This window comes from Podarcis vaucheri (genome assembly GCF_965113315.1).
Source record: "Podarcis vaucheri genome assembly, chromosome: 4".
Lineage (NCBI taxonomy): Eukaryota > Metazoa > Chordata > Lepidosauria > Squamata > Lacertidae > Podarcis > Podarcis vaucheri.
Window position 1 is genome coordinate 34,411,009 of NC_138762.1, and position 13,439 is coordinate 34,424,447.

Sequence of the window (13,439 nt, forward strand, 5' to 3'; positions counted from 1 at the left end):
GGTTGCATATCACACAGGTGGTTTTCTTGACCTTCTCCACCTCCCTCCCTCCGGTTAAGGATCTTAATTAAGATGTTGCAGTTAAGATATATTGCATAAGGGTTTGTGCTTGCTACTGTTCACAATGAAATCAGAATTGTGAACTGAATTCGGTCCTTCCATTAAGAATTCTCTTGGCATTCCTCAAAGACTTGTTTTATGCTCAGTCGGCCTTTTAAAGTTCTGACCATATTAAGAGTAGAAAAGGAGCTAGTCTGTTAATGCAGTCTTTTCATTACCCTAGATAATAAAATTTCTCTGTGACCTGTTAATCTCTACTATGTATCCCAGAAAGCCTGCAGATCTAGCGTGAGAAACAATTTCTGCTCCTTCCCTACAGAAAATAAGTTCTGTAATTATTTTTCTGGCCAGAGAATCAGGAAATAGCAAAGAAAATTATGTGTATTTAGAAAGTTGCCAAAGTCTTTGCCTGTGAGGAGATCAGTTGTTGGATTCTTTAAAAAGAAGAAAATCCTCTGGTCTGTGAGTCCTCAGAATATCCTTAGTATTACAGTTTGTAGAAAAATAAATCCCCAGTACTAAACCTCAAGCAAGCAGAATCGGACAGATTGGTTGCAGCTTATACAACAAAAATACCTGTCTAAGAAGTTAGTATCCACTTCACATACTCAGTTTTGCTTGGGTTCATAGCACAGTACATGGATTTTTATTTTTATCATGTCATTTATATCCTGCTCTTGAGTGAACTCTGAATTAAACAGAAGGCCAATATCTCATTTTTTAAAAAATTAAAATCAGTTTTGGAAGTCTGTAGTTCTGAGCAGAAAAGTAGCAGGAAGCAATGGAATGTTTAACCTTTTTTGCAGCTTGTTGTTTTCCTGTGCCAAATCCTCCCTCCCAGTCACTTTCCCCCTCTCCCACCAGTAAGGTCCAGCTTGCAGTTTCCCCACAGGCATCTGGTTGGCTACTGTGAGAAGAGGATGCTGGAGTAGATGGGCTATTGGCCTGATCTAGCAGACTCTTCTTATATGTCAAATGCATATAAATACTGGGTATTGATACACATACCATTTTGTTCCCTACACGGCATTTCCAGTGGGTGGGTTAAGCCCACAGTCTGATTCTGCATCAGATGTTCCCAGACAACTTACCGGGTCAAATATTTTTTGCTTTATGTTCATTACTGGTTTCAGAAGCTGGTCCTATAAACATTTTGTAAAAACAGTAAAATCTATCAGGAAAGGTAGATTGAAAATAGTATGTGAAGAAGTATGGCAGAAATAGGCCATCATTGATCATTAAGTAGGAGTCTATTTATCCTTGTCCCCCAAAGCCAAACAAGAATTTCACAGTGTTGAAAATCTTATATATAGAAATATATTGTAGCATACAACCATGACACCTTGTTTTGAGCAAGCAAATTGATCCGTCTCAAGCTCATAGGAGCCAACTCCTAATAAAATATTTGAGGGGGCTGCTCCCAAAAGTTAATAGGCCTTGCCATTCAAATGTTGTGCCTGTTCCACGTCTTGTGACCGGTTATGCAGGCCAGGGCTTACCTGCTCCCACAATAGTTTATGCAAGTTGGCACCTCTGCTCAGGGTAGAATCTAGATTGAGTGATCTCTCTTAAATATATGGAGGTACATCAACTTGGAATCACATAAATTGTGATGAACCTGATTTTTCTGCCTCAAGTCACCACCTTATAGGAGGTGACTCTCAATCCTAGCTGCTCAGAAAGTATAGCTTGATTATATAGGGCTGCATGTTTGCATCACGGGTTTTGCATTATATTTTTCAGGTGTACATCAAATATGTTTTAAGTATATGCTAGAAACATAGTGTATAAAACTGTAAATTATGTAATTTCGGTTAGTTGGGATACATAATTATATCTCGTTTAAATGCAAATTAGAGTGTGTATTTTGATGTACCATTGCGTTTTGTTCTATACATTCTTTCTGAAGAGCCAATTGCATAAGCTTTCCTCATTTTTTCTCTGCCTAAACCTTGAGAGACGATAACTGGGCACTGTTAAAATACTGCTACTTCCTTCCCTACTCTGGAATTTGCTATATTTTATTAAGGAACACATTAATGTTGGGAAATAGGACCCTGAATGTGCAGGAAGAAAGAAACATGGACATACATTTATAGATTATAGAAAAAACATTTTGACATCCTCAAGACACTTCAGTAATTAACGGTAATATTCAGTTTTATAGCACCATCTCCAGTCATACAGTGTCAGGATGTTCGATAAAAATTGACTAACAGAGACTTACTATATCACTTTGCTATTAGCATTATTTTGTGCTTTTTAAGATCTATATGTAACCACTGGAAAACAGTTAAGTCATTCTGGATTGCAATGTCACCAGTATGCTGATGACACCAAATACTGCCTTTCTTCTCTGTCAAGTGTAGAAGCAGTTGTAGGTTCCCTGAGCAAATGCCTAGATTGTCTGATGGCTAATGAATTGGAAATTAATACAGACTGGACAGATGTATTAAGCCAATTTGGAGCCATGGTTTTGTCTTTCTTTGGTAGGGTTATACTGCCCCTAAAGGGCAAGGTTTGCTTTTTGGATACTACTTTAGCCTACATTTCTGGTGAAATCCCCGATATAGTGAATACAAATGCTTTCTACCCGCTTTGGCTGATGAGCTAGCTGCAGTTGCTTCCATCACATAGGCCTAAATCATCCATCATTTGAAACAACCAAACATGCACTGACTGCCTGTTTTTATCTCAGCCACGTTCAAAGTACTGATGAGGTGTGGTCTTTTTTAAGATTTAAAAGTCCTGTATAAATTGGGGTAGAGGTGGCTAATCTGTGATGCTCCAGATACTGTTTTATTATCAGATACTTGCAGGTTTATAAGCCACTTCATGTGCTATGTGGATATACAGAAAGTGTCATATAATGAGTTGCATTAATTAATTGATTGTTGTTGTTGTTTTTTACAGACAAGCAAGTGTCTTTACACAATTTTGCTGAAGGTCCATGTTGACCAAGACTACATAAGAACAGAAAGCAGACTTTGCACAGCCTGCATCCAGAGCACTTGCTCTCATCACGAGGCCACACCGCTTCCTCAAATGTAAGTTGGTATTAACACATTGTTTATGTTTTAAGAACATTGATTGAACTAAATGTAGACTAGCTGATATTATATCCACATCTTGGTTTGCATGCATTCCTTGTTATTTATTCCTTATGACATCTTTCTAAAGCACACTGGATGCAGGTGATAATTTCCTATGCAGTGAAGGTGTCATAATTTGACTTTGCTTAAATCTTGGGAAGATCAGTCGGCCAAGGTAGGGCCAAGGCCAGATTCTGTTTAGGAGTGCAGTAGATTTTGTTTGTTTTGTCCATTTGTTTGTTTACGGTTTTTATTGATTGTGTTTATTGGTTTATTGGTTTTAGTATTCCAGTTGTGTTTCTAAGTTGCTTTGAATCATTTCTATGGGTAAAGCGATGAATAATAATAAATGTGAATTTCATCTTCAGGCTGTGTGCCGAAGAATTATGCACTATGTGAAACCAACTCTTCGTAGTGCACTAAATATCACATACTACATAATTTCACACACTACATAATTTCATTATGGGATGACACTTCCATATTTGGGAAATAGTAGGTGGCCCATGAATAATAAATAATACAATTCAACTACCACATATGGACACATTGCATTGTGTTGCACGTCCTTGTCCTTGGGACCTATGTATTGTATATACATAGCTACTGATACATATGTGTCTTGTAGTGGGATATTTTTACATCAGCATGTCAAAACCCAGTTTTTATTCTTCTCGTGAAGAAACTCCAGTTTTAGAGCAAGCAAAGCTACATGTAGGTTGGAAAAGTGGGCTGCAACAATATCATTGTCCCTTCACATACTTCAATTAATCTTCTGTAAGGGCAGGAAGAATTTGCGGTAGTAGCTAGAAGTGTCTAGACTTGCAGAATATTTCTATGTACTTAGCTTGTATGGAGTGTGTGTGTGTGTGTGTGCCAAATACACCCACAAATTCACCCACACAATATAAGACTGGCTCAGTCTGAGTACTGACCTGAATAGTACAAGCAGTGCCCCAATTTTTGTTAAATTGTATTTTGTAATTGTATAAAACTTTTTTGGGGGAAGGAGGGAAGAGTGTTGCTTGTCATTCCTCCTTCCGACACTGGAGTGTTCATCTCCCTTTTTGGTGAAGAAGTGAAAATGCTTTTGTTCTGTTGACAGTCACCTCTCCTCTTTTGTAGAATTACTTTTCTGTAGTGATGTAGAAAATGAAACAACTTTTCACTACTTTTAGCATGCAGTAGTTGCATTTCATTTACTCAATGCTAAAGGTCACTGGCTATTGCAAGACGGATGCTCTACCACTGAGCTATGGCCCTTAACTTCATTGTTAACTGATTTGTGTGGTTGTACAATGGACAAGCAAGAGAAGGTAACCTCAGGTGGGTTTGCATATGCAACATTTACCAGGGCAAGAGGATGACAGAATGGGACAAAGGAGTTTAAGGTTGGTCACAATCAGCTCAGCTTAGATGCAGCAATTGTGATTTGTTGATAATTGTAAAATTATAGTTCAGATATACTTGCGTGTGTACATCAGCAGTATATGAATAGGCGAGTCTTCAGTTCAGGCCATGGTTTTTATGGGTAATGCAGGGCTATGCCAATTTCAAGCTTGGTTTTATTCAGACGCCACAGTTTCTGAGGTGGTTGTTATATCCTTGTAGCAGTAGTGCAGACAAGCCTCAAGATTATTCTACAAAATGAAGGTGTCTGTCAAAATGTAGACTATTAATATGATAAAGGATGCAATGTCCAGCCACTTAAATGGTCCTTCCAATGGCAATGACTATATTTTTGAAAATAAAGCTTTTCTGGGACATTATCACTTTTACTTTGTTTCGTACCAAAGCTTTCCAAGCACTAGCCTTTGCAAATATACATTTAAGGGTGTTGTTGGCAGATTGTTGGCATCCGTCTATCTCGAGAGACAATGACGTGCACATGTGCAGGTGACATCAGAGGTGGATTTAGGGGACCGCCTCAGGGGTAGCACAGGGGGCACTGCAACTGTTATTTAGAATGGAGCACGAGAGGTTGGGGGGTGCTGAATTTTGACATTGCACAAGGTGCCGCTGAAATTTGAGACCCCAAGGTCCACCACTCGTGAAGTCAAGCCACTGTGTTAGCAGCAATGAAGTGGTGCAAGCCTGGGTAGTCCCAGGGGTGCAAGCCTGGGTAGTCTGTATGGAGGTCCTGGGCTGTCTAGGCGACAAGACCCCTCTTGGGTTCACTGATGTGGTCCAAAGGAAAGCAGAGCAATATGTTTGGCACCAACTGGCTGGAAGCAAGTGTACAAGGTGCCATCCAACCATCTTAGGGACTCCATTCCTGATTTGTGTAGGGTTTACTCCTTAGCCTTTTCTTCTTCACTGCAAGACAGCAGAGTTTCCCTGCTCCTTGATGGACCACCTTCCCAGGTTGGCGAGCCCCATTTGCCCCTCTCTTCCTTCAGTACAGTAACTGTTCTCTTGACTGTTGGACCCACCATTTTTCTCTTTTGCTCAATCCGCCACAGCCTGTCCTCGCAAGTAGGGGAGGTCCCTAACTCACTGAGGGTTTGAGACCCATCGGCTCACCTGGTTTAGCCAGTCAGTCAGCCATTCCTGGAATGTGGCGGCTGTCACATGGTGACAGCTTCTAGGAGCCACAGGTGAGAGCTGAGTGCAGGATAGGGACCTAAGGTGGACAAACTGTCTCAGAGGGAGCATGACGTGTCCCCCAACAGAGGTACTATCCCTCCCTTTTAACATGTAACACTTTAATAGTTAATGCATCAGAAGTTCTAACCATGGCTCTGAATATTAACCATGGAGTTGTATTATGTTTGCAGAATCATTATCAGGGCTTGCTTTTAACCAAGGTTTGAAGTTAGAGCAGGCGTGCAGTCTGCCGCCAATCTATTAATTATAGTTAAGAGATTGCCCTGGCACAAACATATTGGTTCCAATCTGTACATTTGCTTTGTTTTTCTTCATCTTTATTGTTTCATCATTAGAAAACTTAGAACAGATTTTCCCTTTAATTAGATATTCATAGCAACTGCATTTTCAGGGTTGCCCCTCATTTTGAAATAAAATAGTGTTGCAGTGGAGCATTTTTAAAAATGTGATCTCACAAACTTGCCTTAAGTCCCCTTAGACCACTTTGCAGACTACTGCTATGCTCAGTGTGTTTGCTATTGCCCGGTTTTGATCACAGTTGGATTTACAGTGAATTAAATATAGTGGATAAAAATACAAAAGAACTAGAAGAGAGGAAGCGCTGTAGGTGAGTTATCTGAAGTTTAACATGGCATATTCGCCCTTATTTCCAATATTTATGAGTTGCCTATCTGGCAGAACGAAGGCGACTTACAGCTACAATACCAATACAAAACAAATACAAAACAAGAAAGAGAACTGGTCTTGGTTATGTACGTATATCAGGAAGCACACTACTTGATAAATGCCATGTGCTTTCATTGTTGGCAAGAGTTCATAACCCACCTGGCACTGAGCACCCATCTAAATTTCAGAGTTGTGGAAGGTTGATTTGAAAGGAAAAATTAAGACGACAAGCAGCATGCTTTAACCTGTATCATTCAATTCAGGGTAGAAAGGAAGAAAAAATTATTGCTAACTGAAGTAAGTGATGGCTGGGATGGAGAACACTGAGCCAAGGAACAAGTGGAGGAAGAAATAATGGTACATCTTTAAATATGTGGCTGTTCAGACTAAGTTTATGTATACAGCATACCATAAAACAGAAGTTCTGTGTTTATGAGGCTGTGGTGGTAGTATTTTTTTCTATTCAAATGATTGTGTTTGGCTCAATTGGTAACAGTTTAATGACATTTTGACTATGTCAGAGTAATAGTAATGCCCTGAAAACATAAAAGTGTTGTAGATCTGTATCTGTAGGAGTGCACTTGCTGCTACTACTGTTTCTGGGAGGTGGCTGAATCATCCTCATGGCATTCAACAGGAACCAGCTGCTGAGAATATTAAAATGCAAGCATTTATTCCTCCAGAGAGACAGTAACATCTGCAAAGTTTTCCTGTCTTGATAATCCCACAGAGCATTCTGTAGTAGTCTTAACTTTACTGTGTCTTTATGAATTCTCTTTGGAATCCTTGTAGTCTTCAGGATCTGCATAGGGGACTGTTAGACCTATGTATATCTTGTGCCTGAGATTAAAAATAAAACAGTTTTGGAAAGAATGTATATGCAACTGCTCTACAACTATCTTATTGGTGTAGAATAGAAAATGTGTTTTTTCTTGTACGATGAGTCACTTTCATCACCAAAATTTGAAGCTGATGGGAGGAAGAAGGAGCTACAAAAGATGCTTCTAGAGGTTCCATTTCAAGTATATTTGAAATCCATAACAAATTTTTAGAATCTACTTAAAAATTATATCAGATTCATGCTCCTTTTCATGATTTTAAACGTGGGTGTAGTCCTTCCATGACCAACATCCAGCCCTTTTATTAATCCCTTTCTTCTCTCACAAAATGCATTCCACTCATTCAAGCTATTCACCGGGTTTCTGCAAGACTATCTGCTATTCTATTTATGTTTGTGCTTTGCATACTTTGCCTGGTTTTCTACACTGTGGCGGCAATCCAGCTAAAGTTGATTATGACTTAATCTCATTGAAAGAAATAGAACAGGTTGCTTGCAATTAGGGCAGTTTTTATTGCTTTCAGTGGGACTTAAGTTCCAACCACCTTTAGCTAGATTGGTGCCACCATGCAGAAAGAAATCCAGCAAAAGTGTGTGCCTGCACACATAAGTAAACAGAATAGCAGAGGACAATGAGAATTACTTGAATTAGTAGAATGCAGGCTATGAGGAATAAGAGGGATTATTAGGTGAAGGATTTGATGTAGGTCATGATAGGGCTACACAGATTATCAAGGTCAGGAGGCATGTGAATCTGATGCAAAAAGCAACAGCAAAATTAATCCAGGAGCTGCAAAAGAAATATGTAGTTTTTATGCTAAAACATATGGGAATATACTTCTTTAACATGTTTCCTGAGCTAGAATATTCAGAAAAATTTATTTTAATGGTTCTCTCCCTAATTTTTGAAAAATGAAGGAGAGGAGAGGGAGATCATACATTTTCCCTTCCTCTTCCTGTGGAATTGGGATGCAATTGGGGTAGGAGGGGCATGTCATTGTCAGTTTTTAAATTACTCAGAACTCCGGAATAGGCAGGCTAAAAAGAAGCTCCAGATGAATAATGAAATATCTGGAATCACTTCAGTTACATTGGCTAATTATAATATTTTAATGCATTATGACACCAGACCAGTTGGCAGTGAAGGCAGCAAAAAAGGCATACTTTCCTGCCTCTATTGCATCCTCATTGTGCCATCCAGCAGAGCTTTTCCAGGTAGTGCGAGGCCTTTTACAGTATGGCCCAAAGGAGGAGGTGACAGAACTGACAGCATGCTTGCAAAGCCTTTTGTTTACCAAGCAGTTTGAGGATAAAATTGCTTGCATGTACTAGGGCCTTGACTTCACTGTTACAGCAGACAAATCTTGAGACGTGTCCAGAGCACTGTCTAGTCCTGTAATGTTGGATGAGTTTCAGTTAGTAAGGCTCAAAGACATGGACAAGCTGCTTCAATCGGTCAGGGTGATCTCTTTTCTCTCTCGACCCTTACCCTTCTTGGCTGATAAAAACTAGCAGGGAGGGGACAACTGGCTGGGCCCAGGACATGAGTAATGCCTCTTTTTGTGAGGGGGTGATCCCGGCCCGCTTGGCACTTGAGGCTCAGGTGCTCTCGGTGGCGTGGAGTGCCTTCCAGCAGCTTCAGCTGGTGGCCCACCTGCTCCCCTACCTAGACAGGGATTACCTAACTTCTTTTGTTTGTGCTCTGGTAACCTCTAGGTTAGATTACTGCTACATGGAGCTGCCTCTGAAGACAGTAAGGAAACTTCAACTGGTGAAGTAGCCAAGTTGCTTACCAGGGCAAGGTGGTTTGAACATATTACACTGATCCTGGCCTGATTGCACCAGCTGCCAATTAGTTTCCGGGCCCAATTCAAAGTGTTGGTTTTGACCTGTAAAGCCTTAAACAGTTCCGGGCCACAATACCTCAAGGACCGTCTCTCCCCATATGAACTAACCTGGACCATGAGATCAGCATCTGAGGTACTCCTTCATATGCTTCCTCCATGGGAGGTCTGGAGGACGGCAACTTGAGAACAGGTCTTTTCTGCAGTAGCTCCCTGCTTGTGGAACAGTCTCCCCAGGGAGGCTCACTTCACAGCTTCATTACATATATTTAGGCACCAGGCAAAAACATTCCTCTTCTCCTAGGCCTTTGGCTAATTAAACAATCTATGCCTTTGTTTTGTTTTGTTTTGTTTTGTTTTGTTTTGTTTTGTTTTGTTTTGAACTGCCCTGTGATCCTCAGCTGAAGGGTGGTATAGAAATGTTGCCATTGTCGTCATCATCAACAACAACAGCAGTCCCTAAGACATTAAGTATTTCTGACACAGACAAGGGGAGGTGACCTCTAATAATTTAATGAACTAACGTTGGGGTAATTAAAATGGTATGAAAGAACTCCTAAGGATTTAAAAGGTGGCTTGTCAACTTATACCTAAGACATAATCAGAAAACATGGGAAATGCTGATTTTTGTGCTTGGTATAAAACTATCCATGGAGAAGGGTGCACTCAGCCCAGTTTCCTACTCTTCTGTTGGCCTATTGAGGACTCTTGGGGTCTGGTGGAAGGTTATGAAACTTCAGCTTTTACTAAGCCAATTTCCCCAGACCATGCTTCATCCAGGTGTCGCACTGCTAGGAACATAGGGAGCTGCCGTACACCCAAGTCAGACCATTCATTCATCTAGCTCTTTTATTTTCAACCCTGACTCCCTAGAGCTTCAGACAGGAGTGTTTCCCAGAAACACCCAGAAACTTGGGACCTTTTGCATGCAAAGCATGTTCTCTCCCATTGAGCTATAGCCTTCCCTACTAGCCCTCAAAATAGAAAGGCACTGGATTTATGTTAGGATTGGGATATAGCAAGTCAAAAAAAGCTGCAACCTATTAGGGGATACCTGCTGCCCTCAAATTATTATTGGATTACAGCCCACATTAGCCTTGCCTGTTGACCATTCTGGATGGGGCTGATGTGAGTGGAAGTCCAGTGACATATGGAGGGCCACAGGAGGCTTACACCATATAAAAACATCTTAAAACCTTATAAGATAGAAAACAATGCATCTGTAATAATAGCAGCAGTAAAACTTTTTGCTTCTCCTAATCCAATTCTATCAGCCAGCCAGCTCAATAAAAATAGACACCCTCACTAAAAGCAAACATAAATAAAAATGTTTTTAGAGCCTGCTTATATTATAGCGAGGAGAGGCCTTATTTTGCTAAGTATTTTAAAGCATTAATGTTATGAGACCAATGAAGATCATCATCAACCGACTTGATATTTATGCTGATTTCATAAAATTAATTATGTAACTTGTGAAACTGACATATACTTCAGTAAAAAATATTTTCTTTTTTATTATATTTTTGTTCCACCCTTCCTCCATGGAGCTTGGGGAGACAGAAGTACATAGTATATATATTTTTCCCCCTGCCCCCCAAATTCTACCCTCACAATAACCCTGTGATATAGATTAGGTTTAGTTAGTATGTGTGACCTGTCTGATGTCATCTAATGAGGTTCATGGCTCACTGTGGATTTGAACCTGGGTCCCTATGATCCTAGTCAACTCAGTACCCAATAGGCAGTGTCCTTACCACCAATGGCAGCATGCATTCCTGCAGTTCCTGTAATTGCAGTAAGTAGTCAGTGGAAAAAGTTTAATTACAATACTTGTTCTTCCCTGATAGCTGCAGGGCTAGATTTAACAAATTACAACATAATAAAAATTTAAAAGTATTTTTTAATCCAATCAGTGGCATTGGTAGAATATTTGTTTGCAGTCAAATAATAATCGGTTTACAACAATACCTGCACTTGCACACCACAGTAGACCATAGCTAATGGCTTAACTTGACGGTAAATACAGAGTCACTCATGCTCCGTTTCTGTCACAAGTAGAAGCAACAAATCACGATCCCATGGGTTAGTGATACATGTGAACTGGGGGTTGTATTTTGTTTTGCTCCAGACAATGTACTATAGGAAGTCAAAAACAAACATTGAATTCACATTGTGTTTTTTTCTGGAGCAAAACAAACCATGATCTCTGGTTCATCCTAAGTACTAAGACGGGGATCATGCACTTTCTTTCTTTCTTTCTTTCTTTCTTTCTTTCTTTCTTTCTTTCTTTCTTAAGTGGGAGCCCTCTGCATGTTTATGGTAAATGAGTGGTTTATCTATAATAAACTAAACATAATGAACAAAATAATTCACATATCCTGGGACCACGTGGGACCTATTTCTTCTGTGATTGTTGCCCTAGTGCTTTGCTTATCTCACAGATGAGGTATCCAGTTTGTCTTATGAGGTTAAGATGCTCTACTCTGCTGAGAAAACCACCTTTCTACCTGCCATGGTTATAGACTAGCTCTATTGTACTGCCCTAGGAAGCATCAAGGCAGTCAAACCAGCTGCACCCTACCATAACTGGCTGTATTTCCTTATATAAGTAAACAGAGAGATACAGTGCTACCAGGCTGATCAGCAGCTATGTTAGCTCTGCATTTCTCACCCTTTCTCTGCTGGCCTTCGACTGCCAGATTTGAACTCTTTGCTTATCTTTGGATTTATTTTGTCAGCTAGCTTTGGCAGTGTGCTTCTGACTTACCTGCTCGAAGTACTTGGCCCCTTTCATGCCCAGCCTTTGCCCCACTAGTCTGCTCTTGTTTGATCTTCTCTCTGCACTGACTTGGAGCTCTTGAAGAAATACCAGTCCTGCAAGGGTTAATCAAATACCACTATGCTAAAGCTGTTGTATTTAGAGACAAACTCCCCTTGACCTAGAATAGGTACAGGCAACTGCAGGATTCCAATACATTTAAAACCAGGAATCGGTCAGCAGGAGGTTACATAGAATTTTACATTTCACTAATGTAATGCAATGAATTAAAGCTGCCAATTAAAATCCAAACCAAACCACCAAGTGTGTTTGGAGTTAATCCTTTTTTGCTTTTCCCCAATCACATCTCCAGCACAGTCTGTGGATTGTTTCTGATCTACATCACTGTACATTGAGAATAGCACCCAGTTTTCATTTGGGGTATTTGTTTTGCATAACCTGAAAAGCAAAGCTGTTGCCATGCAAACGGCACAATTTTGGGAGCTCCCATTTACATTAAACCCATTCTTGCTTCTACCTTGGGTTATTCAGAGACACAGTACTGTAGCTGTGCAACAGCTGTAGTACCTGATAGGATGTCAAGCAGTCAAGGTTTTGACAGCATCTTAAATACACAAAGACAGAGCTGCAATCCTCTCTTTGCAAAGTTTATTGATAGCCTCTCTCAGAATGTGACAGAGTAGGGAAAGTTGTTGTAGAACATTTTGGTTCTAACCAGCAGTCACTTCAATGTCATTCTTGATTTCTGTCTGTCTTTATAAAGAACTGTCAGCAACTGTTTTACACCTCAAAAATTGTTTTATTTGCAAGATTTAAAATTTGTAAATTAAATCTGTGGTCACTTAAGAAACTGGTTTATTCCGGTCTCTTGCACATGGCAGGCAAGAATTCCTATAAGTTCTTCTGGTTCCTGGTACTGAAAAGGATTGGATTTATTTTCAGAGAGAAATATGGATATGTTAGACGATGGTAATTTGGAAAGGGCAGCAAAGCTGCGCCTGTAGATGAAAATGGAGTCTGTGGATAAGAATGTAGGCTGGGCTGTGTTCAAGGAGTCTCTACCTCCTTCCTACCTGGAGTTGTGTTTTCTTACTTGCAGAGTGGAGAAACAGTGCATAGGATGTTATTTTCTGTCAAAATTCACAACTACATGGTTCATTATACAGTTGTACCTTGGAAGTGAAACGGAATCCGTTCCAGAAGTCCATTTGATTTCCAAAATGTTCAGAAACCAAAGCACAGCTTCTGATTGGCTGCAGGAAGTTCCTGCAGCCAATCGGAAGCCGCAGAAGCCCTGTCGGATGTTTGGCTTCCAAAAATAGTTTGCAAACCGGAACATTCACCTCCAGGTTTGGGAGCCAAAATGTTCGGTAACTAAGCTGACTTCCAAGGTACGACTGTATTGATTTACCAAGGTACGACTGTATTAATTTATCCTACTCATATTGTTCACCTGTATTGAGTGTCATTGCCCTCAGAATTTCTTCTGCAATACAAAATGTTTAAAAAGACACTTCACATAGGTGGCCATCATTCATTAGACCATGCAGCCA

At 40.1% G+C, this 13,439-nt stretch overlaps 1 protein-coding gene and 1 long non-coding RNA gene across 15 annotated transcripts in view; one reads left to right on the plus strand and one right to left on the minus strand.

The window, feature by feature from the left end:
- Positions 1-13,439, plus strand: part of ZBTB20 (zinc finger and BTB domain containing 20) — a 511,117-nt gene that overhangs the window by 400,677 nt on the left and 97,001 nt on the right. For all 14 annotated transcript variants that reach the window (XM_082221566.1, XM_082221567.1, XM_082221564.1 and 11 more), the window contains one exon: positions 2,974-3,107. The gene's annotated coding sequence lies outside the window, so the exon portion shown is untranslated. The remainder of the gene's footprint in view (positions 1-2,973; positions 3,108-13,439) is intronic.
- Positions 11,543-13,439, minus strand: part of LOC309531865 — a 134,981-nt gene continuing 133,084 nt past the window's right edge. Inside the window, exon 4 of the long non-coding RNA XR_014219493.1 lies at positions 11,543-11,981. This is a non-coding gene — a long non-coding RNA (uncharacterized lncRNA). The remainder of the gene's footprint in view (positions 11,982-13,439) is intronic.